The 16,883-nt window shown below is 32.5% G+C and overlaps 1 pseudogene; it reads left to right on the plus strand.

Moving 5' to 3' along the window:
* Positions 1-3,056: 3,056 nt before the first annotated feature.
* LOC118196157 (GATA zinc finger domain-containing protein 1 pseudogene) lies at positions 3,057-6,868 on the plus strand (annotated as a pseudogene).
* The last annotated feature ends 10,015 nt before the right edge of the window (positions 6,869-16,883 follow it).

Raw genomic sequence — 16,883 nt, forward strand, 5'->3', positions numbered from 1 at the left:
AAATTTACATACTCTGGCATTGGCAATTCCAGGGGAAAGTAAGGCTTGACAGGAAAGATAGTTTAAACTTAAAATAAATGTTAGTTAAAATAAATATAAACCCTACAAGTTAAATAAATGTTTTAGCAATTTTCGCCTTTTCAAGATGGGTACCGGTGTTCGAATACTTTTTTGACAGACTGTACAGACCCATTAGTCTACTTCCTTCCATAAGTAAGCTTATGGAAGCAGTTATTCTCAAAAGACTACATGATCATCTGGAAGCAAACAATATACTGATTCCACGAGAGTTTGGATTTCAGAAGTCGTTGTCTACATCCTATCAACTTTATCGTGTAGTGGAACACATCTCTGAAGGAAATCACTACAAGAAGTATACTGGGAATTTATTCCTGGACATAGTGAAAAATTTCGACCGTGTCTGGATGGGCGCACTAATACACAAAATCCACAATCTGGACTTTCCAGATTACATTACACACATAATTAAATCCTACCTGACAGGTAGACACTTTGTCGTTCACCTTTCTAACACTTACTCCACTAAACGTATGGTTTTATCTGGCGTCTCCCAGGTGTCGCTACTAGGGCCTACACTTTTAAATATTTATGTGAATGATATACCCAACACTACACTAGAAATGTATGTTGACGACGCAGCGATCTTTGCTCAAAATGCATTTCTTAGCCCAGTCATACAACATCTTAAAAATTACATGACTAGAGGCCTGGCTACTGAAATGGAAAATTCAGGTGAACGTTGAAAAAACAATTATCATAGTCTTCACTAAGAAGATAAAATTTGAAAAAAATTTCCAGTTTTATGGAACTTCACTGCCCTGGGCTAAGCAAGTCACTTATCTTTATGGGGAGGTCCCTCACATAGTCCCCACATATACACTCTGTTATTCAGTTTCAGGTTCGTAAAGCCCTTAATTGCCCGAAACAGCGTTCTACCTATAGATAATAAGTTACTCATTAATCCTTTCTACGTACCATTGCTCTGTGCTTGCCCAGTCTGGGCGTGTGTAAAACTCGTAAAAAACTGCATACTACCCAGAATGTTGTTCTGCGGCAAATAACAAACGCACCGTACTATATTATAAGCAATGCAATTCATGCGGAACTAGGCAAAATTCCACTGAGAAGGTTTTACTACCACCTGGCCAGACAGTTTCACATTCGTTTACGCTGTGCACAAAAATTAAAACGCTGAACACAGAATTTATAATTACGATTATAAGAACGATACTAAAAGCCAATGTATATTCTTAATCCAAGTATAATCATGGAAGTCTTATTTTTATATTTACTTTGTCATGTTATTCAGTATTTTTTGTTTTTATTTAAGTATATTTATATTTATACCTTGTGTGTATTGTATATATTTGTTCACCATTTGAGACCTATTGATTCAAAATTATCTTGATAACATATATTTAGTAGACAGCTTTGATGCTTGAATTTATAGAGCGTGAATCTCTTCAAAATTTAAATTTAAAAAATACTATATCTCAAATAAGTTACTTTCTAAAATATTTCGAAACTTTCAACTATGTTTAATTTGGAGTAAGGCGGCAGTTTAGTGACCCAAGTGGTGTTAAACACCTTTCCACAAGAAAACTTCAACACTACGCATTGCAGCTAGTTCAAATCTGTAATCATCGTCAAGCGTAATGTCAAATTAAACTGTCACCATGCTCTTTTGTATTCAGTTACTAACAATTAAAAATGTTTAGACATCATTGTGTGAGTCATTTCTCAAGCTGCTATGTGTTGATAGTTATACAGTAATGAAAGCAAAAATAACTATTCGATAGGTTGGCTTCAGGGATACAAATTATTCAGTAGGTGTAAAAAAAAAAAAGATATTTTGATCCAGAATCTTTCGGTTTGAGATATATGCCAAGAAAAAAAGCGGCTACAGAGCTAACTTATTGATCATACAGATTTATGCTAATATTTGATTGTTTCTACAATACGGAGGTATTTTATTTAGTGCCGAAGTGATATTAAGAATCGGACTCCCCACATATTTTATTATGAAAAAATATCAAATTCACATGGATAAACCATACAAGAACAATTTCTAAAAGAAAAGCTTGCTGGTAGTCCAGAGTTCCGAATTTTAGAGGTTTCCAAATATTGGATGTCCAGATTTCTGATTGTATACTGTGATGCTATATAGCGACATGGGTACTAATAGCAAAAGCAGTGTCGTCATTTAAAAGTTTGCTGACAGGGTGAAATGGCACACATTCATCGGTAGCGGGGAAAACTGATTCTCTTCCATCGCACACACAAAACAAGATCCTGAAGTGTCACAAAGGAGAAGCTAAAATACCTTGGGATTTCCACATTCACAGTCACAATGTGTGAGTCTGTGAGGGCCATGGCGTGCTTATTCTAACTGAATTAGTAAAGTGTCTGTTTAATTTGAATCGTGGTTTTGGTTTAATTGGATAACACTTTCAACTGTACATTAGAATTAGTTGAATTTTGAATTTTTGATCAACGCGGTGTCCCGAATGAATCGGTGAACTGGCCAAGCCTGCTATGTAAGTCTGATGCTTGAAGTTCTGGTTTTCATTCTACATACTGTAAAGTTCTCTTTAAGCTAGAATTTCTTCGCTTTTTAGTTGTTTTCTGGAAAATTGCCTTAAATAAATTTCAGCATCATTAAAATCATTCTCTATTTTTGGACTTACTAGTAGCGCACGATTTTAAGCGCATAAAGAACTTCAACATTAGGTTTAGAAAATCTTGGAGATTCATCGTATTGATCCTTACAATCGCAAATATTCTCTTTTTAAATATATTTAGTAACAAAATCAAGAACAGTGGCTATTCAAGCCTCCATCGATAACATTTCCAGAAAAAGGATAATGCTAAAAAGTGTAATGCACATAAGAAGGACAATAACAAAAAGGATAACACTAAAGTAGTATAAGAAAAGAAAATTCTGGAAATGTAAAAAATTCTTTTTCTTTTCTTTTTTTTCCATTTCCCTAACCATTTTTCTGAACTTAAAAATAAGATTTTTATTTGGCAACAGTAATTCGAGCATAAAATGGAGAAAGCGAAAATGGAGAGTGGTAGCGTTTCGCTGTCTGATGAACGAAAAGTTGTTCACTCAAAACGATTAAACACTAAAAATGTTAACAAAACCCCTGCTAAAAGTCGTAGAGTAATATTTAAAAAGAATCGTCCGATAAAATCTCTTCGTGCTATATCAAAGCCCATTAATTCGGAGAGGTTATATTATAAGGGTAGTTACTTTACCAGAGGCGATGTTGTTTCCTTAGTCGATGCGTCTGGGCGAGTCTATTATGCTCAGCTTAGAGGCTTTCTTCAAGATCAGTTTTGTGAGAAGAGTGCTGTTATTACATGGCTTCTTCCAACCCAAGGTAGTCCAAAGGACCGCTTTGATCCTGCAACGTATATTCTTGGGCCAGAAGAAGATATACCGCGAAACTTGGATTGTATTGAGTTTGTGTGTCATGCTCCAAGTGAGTATTTTAAAGCGAAGAGGTCACCGTATCCTGAACTTCCTTCAAAACCAGAAATAGGAGTTATGTGGACAAAATCGGGACCCAAAATTATACCTCTCCCATTGACGGAATTGTCAGATAGTGATTAGTTGTGTTAATGCTGTAATTATTCCATATATACTTTGATTTTGTTATAAAAGTTACACAACCACTTTATTGAAATGCTTTTATCTAATTAAAATATTTTTTGATGCATTTATATCGTAATATTTTGTATTATTGAAGTTTAAATCCCAGTTTCATAAGTATTATTCATAACAGCTTATAGCATTCTGAAAATATATCATTTAAAGGAGGTTGATTTATTTACTTGTCTTATGTATGAAGAGCCTTTTGTTAGATTATGTAATGTTAGATAAAAGGAAATAGAAGTTAAATTTTATGCTTAATTTTTTTCATTTTCAAAAGGTAGCTGCTATGCAGTTTTAATACAAAGCTATGTACATTTTTTTGTGATATGCATTATAGAACCATAAATGGATTTGTTTTACAGAAGAAAATGTAGTTTCAGCACATGTTATGGCATGCCCCAAACTGCTAGCAGATGTAGCTACCATAGTGAAAGAGCTTGTGTCTGTATCACAGAAAAGAATGGATATTTGTAAATTATATAGGGTCATTGCAGTATAGGACATATGAAATCAGTTGTGTCAAAAGACTTTTTGAGAAGTTGATGATAGGGAATGAGAAGATGCAAATCTCTCAGATCTCATCGTGGAAGGTATTCTCACTCAAAATTAAGATTGGTCTGCACATTCTATTAACCATTGGTGGCTCAGAAATTTTCTGATGACATGCACTTCATCTAACCCATAAATATTCATGTGGTTGTTTCAATGTCTGTACATCCAGAGATGGGATAAATAATAACACTTACAACATATCATGCTTTGTAAACTTCAGTTGTGCATCATTCAGTATTTTATGAACTCGGCTTCATGCTGTTGCTTTCTCTTGGCTTGGATATTAAGTGTTGACCAGAAAAGAATTTTTTTTGGCTAATCTTTGGAATATGGTAACAGGTAGTTTGGCGACATTTTGGTAAGGCGATAAAGGTTACTAGCTAGGACTTTAGCAGTGTACATGGATAAACTCAAGAGTGTGCGCAATGCCATTTTTGTGCAATTCTGAGGTGTTTTTTTTTTAAGTGAAAATAGGTCGACGTGTACATGGATACCATGTATGTGTAATTCTTAAAAATGCGGCAAGCAGTTTGCGATTCTGCACTTTCTCCCAATTTCACTCCTAATCTTCGTCATGATTAAGCACTTTTGTTCCGTAAAAGTTCTAAGGTAAAATCCTAGTATATGGTGCAGCCGTTGTGCGATTTTGAAAATTATCGCCAACTCCAAAAATGATCCAAAGAACGTGTATATACTATATACTATGTGTGTATATACATAATATATACTATATATAACTATATATATTTTTTGAATGACCCGTTTACTACTCATCGTATATGTCTCCTTTTTACTGCTCATCATAAAATCGCCAAAAGTAGCCAAATCCCGTGTGTACCGGATACTGGGAATAAAACAGTTCTAGCATAAGCATAATTCGGCTAGCAGATTGTTGAAAAAAATGTAGAGTAAAAGAAAAAAAAAAAAAAAAAAAGCCTCTACGTCGTGAAAACAAAATGCCGTTCAAACAAAAACTAGCTGGTTGCTGTAGCAGGGTTGGTCGCCAAATTTTCGCCAAAAAATCCCCAAGTTACCATAATCCAAAGATTAACCTTTTTTTTTTAAGTTTTACTGAGATAATGAGGAAGCAAACAAGAAAACTGGGCTAATCTTTGGAATATGGTAACAGGTAGTTTGGCGACGTTTTAGTAAGGCGATAAAGGTTACTAGCTAGGACTTTAGCAGTGTACATGGATAAAGTCAAGAGTGTGTGCAGTGCCATTTTTGTGCAATTCTGGGATGTTTTTTTAAGTGAAAATAGGTCGATGTGTACATGGATGTCGTGTATGTGCAATTCTTAAAAACGCGGCAAGCAGTTTGCAATTCTGTACTTTCTCCCAATTTCGCATTTAATCTTCGTCATGATTAAGCACCTTTGTTCCATAAAAGTTCTGGCATAAGCGCAATTCGGCTAGCAGATTGTTGGAAAAAAATGTTGAGTTAAAAAAAAATTTGCCTTTACTTCGTGAAAACAAAATGGCATCCAAACAGAAACTAGCAGTTGCTGTAGCGGGGTTGGTCGCCAAAAAATCGCCAAGTTGCCATAATCCAAAGATTAACCGAAAGCGGCTCTAAAATCATGTTGCATGTTTTCTACTCAGTGACACATTTTGATATTTAGCAACACTTTACTATATAAGGTTGTGTTTTCATACATTGTAAGAGAGGATTCATCGTCAAACATTTCATGAAACTATGATATATTTATTGCAACCTAGTGTGGGAAGTATATGCAGAAATCTTGGTATCTCTTTACATTTCACTTAGGGACTGTAATCAAACTTAGTTAGTAATTAATTTTTTGATATGATTGCTTTTTCTTTTAAAAAAAACTTGTTTCATTTGCAAAACTATTAAATAGAAATTGCCAAGAAGCTTCAAGGTTTTATGTAGTTATAAAGTGGTAACATCTAGTTGCATTATAAATAAAAATATTCGGTCTTTCCCAGATGTTCCCACCTAACTACAATCTGTAGATGGAGCCTTCTGAGCAGTAGTCACGAAATTTGTTGGTATGTTATACTTATTAATGTGATATTTATAATATTTTCTCTGTCATTTTTTATAGTAATCTAAATATTATTCTAAAGAATAGAAAGTTATGAAAGTAGAGACTGAAATGAGTAATTATATAATGCTAGGTAATGAATGTTGTGTGGATACATTTTTTTCTGTAAGTAATACGTGTTACGTTACACATTCTAAAAATTTGTAGGTAAATTTTTATCTTTAAATCTGTGAATTTAAAAATGTATGTATGTGTATGAAGATTTAAAAAATAATTTAATCTTTCTGTTATGCAAAATTTAATTATCTTTCTCTATATATGCTTTAGGCATGTAATACAGAATTGCAGTATTTAAATGATTTTTTTAGTTTTATAATTTGCACATCTACAGCAATTTGTTTTATTATTAAGGCTAAACTTTACAGTTGGGAGTTTTGAACTAAATAATTCATTTATTCAAGTAACTTTTTTCTCCCCAATCTAGTATTATTTTTATCTTTTTTGGTCATCTTTATTATAGAAAGTTTATTATGGAAAGCACCTAAGGATTAATCTTCAGATTGTGTATTATTAGCAACTAGTGGAATTATGGTTGTGGGTTACAATAAATTAATTTCTGACATTCACTGTGTGCTGATAATACTAAGTTGTATACATCATAAAAACACAAATGCTGTGTATATATTATACATTTATGCTGTCGGACATAATTTCCCTAGTGTTTCATGGCTTGCTGCCTTCTTCCCAAAACTTCTTTTTGTTCAGTGTTATGAACCCTTGCAACAATGATAGTATATAGCCTTTGAATGTAATGAAAGAACTGATGTAATATGTATTAAAAGTTTTTGGTCCCTCTTTATTGCATTTGTTGAACTATTAATTAAATCTCATGTTAAATTCAAATGTTAAATGATTTTTTCATGTACGTGTAATTGTAGTAATAAGCTTGATAAAACCATGGAGGTAGGAAGTAAGGAAAGGCCCTAACTGGTCACTACTTTGAAGCTCTGATGATCCCTTCGTGGTGACTAAAACACCGAGTGACTTACCATTAAGATCAATAGGTTTTGTCAGGATCGGATGTAAATATACGTATAAATGTATATATTTCCCTTTTCTACAATATTTCAGAGACTATGAAGAGTATGTGAAAAGAATGCATTTTTAAACAACATTTCATTCTGACTGGAATTAAATGCTATACTTTTCACAGAGCAGTTTAATTTGAATGAAATAAATATTTTCACAAGTTTTCATTAATTACATTAGGAAAAAATTTTGAGGTAATCCGATTTTATTCAGTTAAGGATTACAAAAATTAAGATAAAGGTTTATTGTATTATTAATAATTAAATTATTAAGTTTATTGTATTATTAATAATTATTATTTTCTATTTATAGAGCTTCTTCCTAAAATACTTTCTCAAATAGGATATGATTCTTTATCTTCTGAGGCATCTTTTAAATCAAAAAAATCTAAGTAAATTTATAATTAATGCTCTATTCGGTCCATTTCAAATTAGAATACCTTTTATTTTAATAGTAAAATATGTTAAATATAGGTGCTCATTTCTGTGTACTTAACTTTCTGAATAATTCTGAAAGGGAATAAAAAAAGGATTATTTAAAATTTGTAACTGAGTTATTATAAAATGTAAGGGAATAATTCTTTTTAATTATAGTTATTAGATTTTTTTACCTTTAATTTCAACAATACATATTCTAAAACTCTTCTTTATTACGTCCTTAAGTACACATCTTGTAGAATTTGCTTTACAATACCTTTTAACAGATTGCTTTCCAGTACGAACAATTTTTGCTTAAATAGTTTTATAAACATATTTATCAACAGGATTTAAATTTATGTTTACAATTCAATGTTAAGGTTATTACATATTTTGATAATATTTATAATCATTATAAATTTAGATACATTTAATAATTAGATTTCTTCGCAGTAACAAGAGTTTATGAATGAATAAATCCTTTATTTCAAATACATTTATAAATAATTTAATAAATATTTCCATATTTTGTTAAAGGCAGGTATATGCTTTTTGCAAGCATATGCATAAATACCCATACATATTTCACAATTTTCATTTTCGCCCTGTGCAAATTTTTAATTTCTGTGCATTCACTCTTTTGAGTAAAGTAATTTACAATAATTTAGCAAATACCCAAAATTTTACGTGAGAAATATGTATAAATATAATTTGAATGAAAATTACATGCATTATTTTTAATATCCACTCATAGGTAAGTTTTTCTTTGAAATTCCTCCGCAATGGCATCTCTTCCTTTAGGCAGATAGCCCATGCATGCCTTACTCTATTTAATAAAAACTTAACCTGATCTATGTACCTAATTACAAATATTTTAACATGTGTTATTTTATATTTACATTTAGCCATCAAGTTTCAAACTTTTGACTTAGAATACATTTATCAAATTCAAATCTTCTAGTAAATATATTTTGGCAGAGCCAAATATTAATTTTATATTAATTTAAATATATTTTGGCAATACCTCTTTTAGCAATTTTACCCGGTTTAATAATTCTCTGATAATATAATAAATAATAACTGTCCATTTCACATTTAAATATTAACGGCATTGTCATCAGATCGCAATCTTGATTGCTTAGCTCTGTATAATATTGCTTCATTCGCTGAATTTGCAAATGTATCTGTCTTCTGTTCCATACATTTGTGTAAAACTGTATATAATTTTACACAAATGTGTGGTTACAAATCAAGGAAAAGTTAACTTATTGGCATATCTGTGTATTTATTAATTTTGACGAGGATTGCAGCATTTGGTGGTAATTTTATTTTTTAATTAACTCAAATAAGTAAAAAGTGTAAACCCCAGAGTGATTATTTTTTAGTTATATGAAAATAAAATCATGAGTTTAAAATGAGCAACTATAAAGACCCCTCTACAAATTTTTAAAAAGTACATGTTACAATAATATGTGGATGACAAAAAAATTTATATCAAGGGTATTGAAAGACGTATACAATTTTAAAGTTATCATGTTTTGCTAAACATGCAGTGATGAAAGGAAAATATAATAAATAATGATTTGCCAATTTGGTGTCAGATCAATGATGTATCTATGTCAAATGTTTCGCTTTGAGATGTGTGCCAAAGCACATACGCAGCAACGGAACCAAATTACTGATGATACAAATTTATGCTAAAATGATTGTTTCTTTGATAACAAGTTATTTTATTTAGTGTCAAAGGGAAATTAAGAATCGGGACTCTCCAGATGTTTTATTATGCGCCCTGGAGGTAGGAAGTAAGATGAAGTGGCTCTAAGCGGTTTTCCCAATAACCTGTTTTGAAGCACTGGCGATCCCCTCATTGGTGACCAAAACATTGGGTAATTTATCATTAAGTTGAATGGGTTTTGACACGATTGGATGTAAATATTTTGTAATTATGTCGTAAATATACATATAAATGTGTATATTTTCTTTTTCTGCAATACTTCAGAGTCCTAAGTATATGAAAAGAATACATTTTTAAACAACATTTCATTCTGAGTGGAATTAAATGCTATACTTTTCGCAGAACAGCTTCTTCATAGCAATTTAATTTGAATGAAATATTTTCATGAGTTTTCGTTAATTACATTAGAAAAAAGTGTAAGGTAATTCGATTTTATTCTGTTAAGGATTACAAAAATTAAGATAAAAAGTTTATTGTATTACAGTACAAAGTGTTTAATCCGGACTCGTCGGGACTTCAGCGATTCCATATTAGATGTTTTTCTGGATTATAGATCATCAATTTAAATCTGGTAAGATGGCATGCAGAAATTATAAAATTAAAAATATGAAACCGTAATTTATGAAATAAAGAGCAGTATGATCTAAAGGGTATCAAAATTTACAAAAAAAAAAAAGCTTAATATTTATTTGTTTACTTTATTAAACATTTCTTTCAATGCGCGCATGCGTAAAGCATACATTATGCATAGTCGAAATTAGAAAATTGCAACTAGAAAAGTATTTGATGTTTATTCATGATATTTATAATGACGAGGGATTTGATTTAAATCGTATCAAAGATGGAGTACGTAGAGACGAAATACTACATTTAGTAAGGAATTATAAGCCGAATAAAATAAACACATCTGCTCTGAAGATGAGGATAATGTTGACAGATCAACTTCCAGTTCATTGCGTGCTGCGACGTCCTCCCACCCCAGAGCAGCGTGAAATTGATAAACAGATTGCAGAATGGTTAGAGAAACAAAGGATATGCCTTTATTCATTTTTTGCAGCAATTCCACTTTTTGTTTAATGGACATCGAAATACGATTTCGCTTTGTAGATCCTTTGGCAGCTTCAGAATTGGAAACTCTTTTTCACATAATCGAAAGTTCAAGCTTACTTTTCATAAAATTGCTCTAACAGTCTGCAAAAAATAATAAGCTGGCTCCAATTAAACCCGTATCACATACGATATTTGTTGCCGGAATAAAACGTTTGCAGCAACAGTTCTGAGAAACGCCTTCTGGCGAAATAGGGTTACCATCTTGACTTGGTAAACAGGCTGAAAGCCAAACATGAACTAGTTATTGCTCAGATTGGCGAAAGTGACGTTTCCTTTCAAGTGACATTTGCTTCTTCGTGTTGTTTTGTATCGCTCACACGCTTTTCGTTTTAAACTTTATCGTTAGTAATGGAAGATAATAGAAAGGTGATTGCTATCAAGTTAATCACTTTGATCTCTACTCTGGCACTTCAAGTAACAGATAAACACACTTCTGGTTATACTAATCAATTACATCAGTAATAGCCAAATTCTGTATACACTAAAAATAGTTTTAAACGCGTGCTGGATAAGTCTATTTATCAGACATTATTTATGTGTATTTTCTGTTGTCTGCATTGCAATGAAAATTTGTAACTGGTGACCACCTTCTGACATTGACTAACTTTATGGCTCATAATTACTGTTCTGTCCATTCAAACAAACAGACAAAAAAAGACCTTTTATGACAAAAGTTTATATGGCTGATATTTACATCCTCATAGCCAGCAGATACTATTCAGCAAAATGAAGATCAAATAAAGCATATGAATACATGAGCAATCAAAACATGTGCGAGTTGTTTACTGTCCCATAGAACACTTGGTAATACACCTAAAACACATTAATTATACCAACTCTAGAAATTAGGTGGTGCACATCATGAGTTTCTTTTATGTGATTACGGCAAAGCCTCGAGGGATATCTGCCTAACAGGAGGGATCCCTTTGTAGAAGATTTTTTAAAACTGGCTCGTATACCAGTTACAAATGGGGCAAACTAAGGAAACGTCATGTAGCCAGCCCGTTCGCGGCATTCTAACCTGAGACAGAAATACCAGTTTTCAACAACACTTCGGCCACTAGTAGACCCGTGCAATTCATTATGTAAACAGAAATGAAGGTGATAATCAGTTGTGCACTGTTTTAAGTAATCAAATGTTATAAATGCACAGCTGTTACATTTCTTATTATTTATTAGTCATGTTTTTATTACGTAGATCATACATATGATAATTCAGAAGTCAAACAACAAAAATCAGCGTTATATTTACAAAATTTTCACAGGACTAGTTTCGATGGTTTTACCGAACCACCATCTTCAGCTGCACAACCGCAAATGAACAAGATAGGAATAATGATTAGATAAGGTAAGAATGCCTGGACAAGAATAAGCAAGTGGCGCCATCTGTTGGTGAAACCAGAATTAAAACATAATTTCTTTAAAGGCCGAAGGCAAATTTGGATTGGAATTAGGATCGTTAACTAGAACAGAAAGATTTTTATGAATGTGAAATGCCTCTAGAAAATCCAGTTCTCCAATGGAAGATGTTTTTTGAATAATTTTGGCAGCAGAAAAACTGAAAGTGTGGTTTTCGGACCAACAATGTTGGGCAACAGAAGACTTCTGTGTTTCCTTTTTTCTAACATATACCTCATGTTCCTTGACTCGAAATTTTTAGGCTCTCTTAGTTTGGCCAATGTAAATTAAACCACACTGGCTAGGAATCATAAATACCCCAGGAATTCATAACCGGAATGGGGTCCTTGAGTATGGAAAACGGAATTTTATTGATGGGAGAATAAACAACTCCAAAGTTAAATTTCTGCAAAATATGTGCAACTTTATAGCTAATTGATGGAAAGAAGGGAATGACAACAGAATTTTTATAATCTCCTAAAACAAGAGTGTGCCTTTTAGTGTGTTGAGATGAGAATTTTTTAACTGCATGATTAATAATGTTGGGTGGAAAGCCCCTGTCAATAGCTATTGCTTTTAAATAATTTAGTTCTTCATCAAGGGCTAGTTTGGAGGAGCAAACTTGAAGAGCACGGAAAACATAGGAATAAAATGAAGCTAACTTTTGTTTAGTTGGATGACATGATTTAAAGTGTGGTGGAAGGCAAACCGATGAAGGTTTACCGTAAACAGTAGTACTGAAGTTGGATGTGTTACCTGTGACCAGAATGTCGAGAAACGGAAGAGAATTGCAAGTCTCAAGTTCAAAAGTGAACTGAATAGCAGGATCAATAGAATTCATTGTTGAAAGAACTTTATTTAAATCATCTTTATTACCTTCAAACAGGGTAAAAGTATCGTCTACGTAGCGGAACCATGCCGGGAAGTTTAAAGTTTCAAACAATTTTGATTCATAATAATGCATGTAGATATCAGCCAGGATGGGACTGAGGGGGCTTCCCATGGCTAATCCCGCGGTTTGCTTGTAATATTTATTTCGGAAAACAAAATGTGTTTGTTTCAAACAGAGTTGAGTGAGAGAAATTAGCTCATCAATTTCGATGCAAGAGAAATGAAATTCGCGAAGTCTGGTTTCTAGACATCTTAATGCACCCTCCACTGGGATATTGGTGAATAATGATTTTACATCAAAAGAAACCATGAGTAAATTACTAGGAGAAATGTATTTAACCTTTTTTACAAACTCTATTGAATTTTTTATGGTGTAAATGTTATAGTCTAATAGAGTGGAAAATCTAGAAACTAAATATTTAGCTAAAGGATACGAGGCAGTACCTAAATTTGATACAATAGGGCGGAAAGGAATACCACTTTTATGAATTTTGGGAAGAGTATATAATCTGGCACAATTCGCAACAGATGGGATAAGCGAATGTTTTAAGTTGCTTGAAATGATTTGCGAAGATTTGATCGCAGTTTTTATTTTGGATAAGTCCGAAGGTGAAGGATCTTTAGGGATCGGATTATATGGTCCTTCGTTTAAGAGTTTAGTGACACCATCGATGTAAGTGTTCTTATCCATGACGACTATCTGGCCACCTTTGTCGGCCTTTGAAATGATAATATCCGGGTTAGAATGAATTTCGCGCATTGTAGCTCTTTCTCTCCCAGTTAGATTTGGTTTCAAAGGTTTATTATTGAATTTCACATTATGAGCGATAAGATGCCTAATCATTTCTTTCTGTGAATCTGAAACTTTACTGAACTTGAAAGCTTTTTCGATGGGAGCCAAAATCTTTGGAATCGAGGGTTTACAGGTTTGTGAGAAGTTAAAATTATATTTTAGAATTCTCTCTTGTTCTTCTGAAAGACTAACATTAGAAATATTAACTATTGGCTTGATGTTTACAATGGGAAGATTTTCTGAACTACTTGAACTGGAAGACTGTAAAAGAAGTTTTTCGAATTTAACTGCAAGGGTGTTTTTATGACGGTTAACTGCATTCTCCGTTCTAGACCAAGACTTCTGTTCAAGGGCAGTGAATTTTGGATATGATTTAGCGAGTTCCAGATGAAGCTTCTAGAGTTCATGTTCAATTTTGGACAATTGTTGACGTGTATCCCTTATCACGGACCGAAGTAAGGCAAGCTTGCAATTTAACAGAATTCTTGAAACGCGACTCGAAGGTTTTTGATTAGATTTGATTTGAATAAAATTGGGGATCAATTTTTTACATTTACATTTAAGTAAAAAGTCAAGATGATTCATAAATTTTTGCCGTTTCAGGCGTAATTTAGTGAAACGATTAACGGATGAAGGCATGATAAACAATACAGAAAATCAAACTAAATTAACTAAACAATAATAAAGCACACACAAAACAGCAGAAAAATCCCTCACTGAAATTAATAGAAAACAAAACGTTTGTAAGCAAAATGCATGAAATCAGACAAGCAAAGCACATTATCGAAATATACAAAATATAAACATAACTTGAAAATTGCAAAAAAGTACTTACCGAAACTAATGCAATCACAAAATGGCGGCCACACCACGTGCAAAAAAGAAAGGGGGACTTACTCTTGTTTTAGGAGATTATAAAAATTCTGTTGTCATTCCCTTCTTTCCATCAATTAGCTATAAAGTTGCACATATTTTGCAGAAATTTAACTTTCGGGTTGTTTATTCTCCCATCAATAAAATTCCGAGTTCCGTACTCAAGGACCCCATTCCGGATATGAATTCCTGGGGTATTTATAGGATTCCTTGCCAGTGTGGTTTAATTTACATTGGCCAAACTAAGAGAGCCTTAAAATTTCGCGTCAAGGAACATGAGGCATATTTTAGAAAAAAGGAAACACAGAAGTCTTCTGTTGCCCAACATTGTTGGTCCGAAAACCACACTTTCAGTTTTTCTGCTGCCAAAATTATTCAAAAAACATCTTCCATTGGAAAACTGGATTTTCTAGAGGCATTTCACATTCATAAAAATCTTTCTGTTCTAGTTAACGATCCTAATTCCAATCCAAATTTGCCTTCGGCCTTTAAAGAAATTATGTTTTAGTTCTGGTTTCACCAACAGATGGCGCCACTTGCTTATTCTTGTCCAGGCATTCGTATCTTATCTAATCATTATTTCCTATCTTGTTCATTTGCGGTTTTGCAGCTGAAGATGGTGGTTCGGTAAAACCATCGAAACTAGTCCTGTGAAAATTTTGTAAATATAACGCTGATTTTTGTTGTTTGACTTCTGAATTAGTATTTATTCGGCGTGTTATTGTGTCTTAAATACATATGATGTAATTATGAATTAACCCAATAACAAAATGTGTACACTCTTTAGTACTCAAATACTCATAATAATTTGCAAAGAACACCCATAATAATTTGCAAAGAACTGATAACTATAGTTGCTGCCAATTGCATAATTGTTATTTGAATTAAAAGTAACTTCAAATAAACTTCTTGGCAATGTTCATTTTTGTATTCATACCTACATATATATACACATCGAATAAGTCATATATTTACATACAGATAGAGAGATGCGATGGTTTAGTAGTTGTTAATATATATTTATTAGTATTAATGTAATGAATAAGATTTATATTAATGAATGTATATACAAATGTTTTTCATCATGCATAATAATAAATCCATAAATTTCCAATGTTTCAATATGTAGCATTTACAATAAAAGTATAGTTTCTAATGTATTTATAATTCAAAAAGTATTTCATTAATAACATGAAAATAATAGACAAATTTAATGAGTATTCTCATTATTACATAAGCTATGCTTTTCTTTTTTTTATGCTGTTTAAAATGGGTCACTGATTATGCAATTAACAATTTAAAAGATAAGTAATTAGGAGAAAAGCCGCGCATATACAAACTGATTTAAAAAATTTTTCAACTTAAATTTAAAAAATAAAATTCTATTATATAACGGTGATAATACATGATCAGTACGAAATAGGACAAATTTGGCGACGAACAATTTGTAAACAAATCCGAACTGCAAGAACGTTGTAAAATACTGTCAACTCTGAAATTTCCACGATTATATATTTAATGAATATATACACATTTAAAAAATGACTCAGGCAGTTGTATTACAACAAAACAGCAATAATTAAATCGGCCTCTATTTCCACCGTCCATGGCTTCACAGTGAGAGCCATCGCCATATTGAAAGTTACCTGTGATCCTTCAGAAACAGAACTTTCGTCTGATTGGTTGAACGTTCGAGGAACACGTCTCCAGCCGGAACATTTTCGGAGAAGTTTTAAAATGTTGCTCGTAGCCGGGACGCATATTTCACAAGTGCGCATCTGTTTAGCCACCGAGGGAGTGGCTTCTAGAATGGGCCAATGAGCATCCAGTAATATTTCTGTCATGTCACATGACCTTTCGCACGCTTTAAGATTTAAGCAAGATACCTGAAAATATTTTGCCACGCAATTTTCTGTACATCGTCTAATCGTTCTGAAAATTTTCATCGTGAACTTAGATCAAATATAAGCAATTATGAAGATTTCACTACATGGTTGAAAGAATTTGAAATAAATAAATAGAAACACATGGTTGGATACTCCGCAAAAATATTCATGTGAAATATTACGTAATAAGTGATAAATAAGACGAAAGAAATATGTGATACGCATCTGAGCCCAAATGCTATCTTTACATAACGCTATGCAAATGAGGAAAATATTTACACCAGTTATGTATGTAAATAGAAGTCAGCACTTTTTATTGCAGTCCAGATGAAAAAGTTGGTGTATTAATAATAGCCAATGCAGAATTTTATTTAAAGTGAACTTCATTAATTTGCATTCGTAATTCACTAATTTGCATTTAGTGTGTTAATTTCATATTTAATAACTGCT

This window comes from Stegodyphus dumicola, chromosome X1 (genome assembly GCF_044657685.1).
Source record: "Stegodyphus dumicola isolate Sdum_Otavi_A_Nest chromosome X1, ASM4465768v1".
Lineage (NCBI taxonomy): Eukaryota > Metazoa > Arthropoda > Arachnida > Araneae > Eresidae > Stegodyphus > Stegodyphus dumicola.